The sequence below is a fragment of the Astatotilapia calliptera genome, chromosome 14 (genome assembly GCF_964374335.1).
Source record: "Astatotilapia calliptera chromosome 14, fAstCal68.1, whole genome shotgun sequence".
Taxonomy (NCBI): domain Eukaryota; kingdom Metazoa; phylum Chordata; class Actinopteri; order Cichliformes; family Cichlidae; genus Astatotilapia; species Astatotilapia calliptera.
Genome location: NC_137435.1, coordinates 33,654,545 through 33,655,355, shown reverse-complemented (window position 1 = coordinate 33,655,355; position 811 = coordinate 33,654,545).

Genomic DNA, 811 nt, shown 5'->3' with positions numbered 1-811 from the left:
AACTCTGTAAGTGGTTGAAGATTAAGCCAAAATAAAACCCAATCCCAACCCTAGATGGGCAACTTGTGACCTGGTGAATGTCAAATATAGCGACTGTTGTCTCTTCACTGTCAGTGTGGGGCATAATCGTGCCAAGATCCAAAGCATTATCTAATGTTTGTAGATGTTCATGTCTGACAAGCAATTTTAGAAGATCTAATACAGACTGTCCATCCCAGAATCAAAGGGAAACTCCTGGAACTGTCTTTATCTAAACGTGTAGAAAGAAAGAGGTTTGAGCTTTGTGAACTGTGTGCCATCCACACACATTCATGCTCCATAAAGACTTTAAAGCAACAATTTGCCTTTTGGGAGGATCTACTCTCACAGATGAAACAAAGCCGTTTGGCTTCATTAACACAGGACACATTTGGCAGCTTGAAGCATATGCTTGAAGATAATTCAAGTTATCAGTCAGAAAGTTGGACCTGAGGGAGCCATTTCAACAGAATAATGATCCTAAACAACAGAAAATCCACCAAGTAATGGGCCGAGAAGTGGAAATCCAGGGTGTTGAAATGGCTTAGTCAAAATCAGAGACAGTATTTTTTTTTTTTTTAAAAAGAGTGAGTTGAAATGGAAGATGGTGGTAGAAGGATCAGCTAACACCTAAAGCAAGACATTTTTACAAGGGTGACAAAACAGGTGTATGAAACGACATCTGTTGATATTCTTGCAGAAATGTTTTTAACGACTTTTAATATAACTGGGTACATTTTAGATGCAATGATTTTATATCATCGCTTTACAAAAAATCACCAGTAAGACAAAG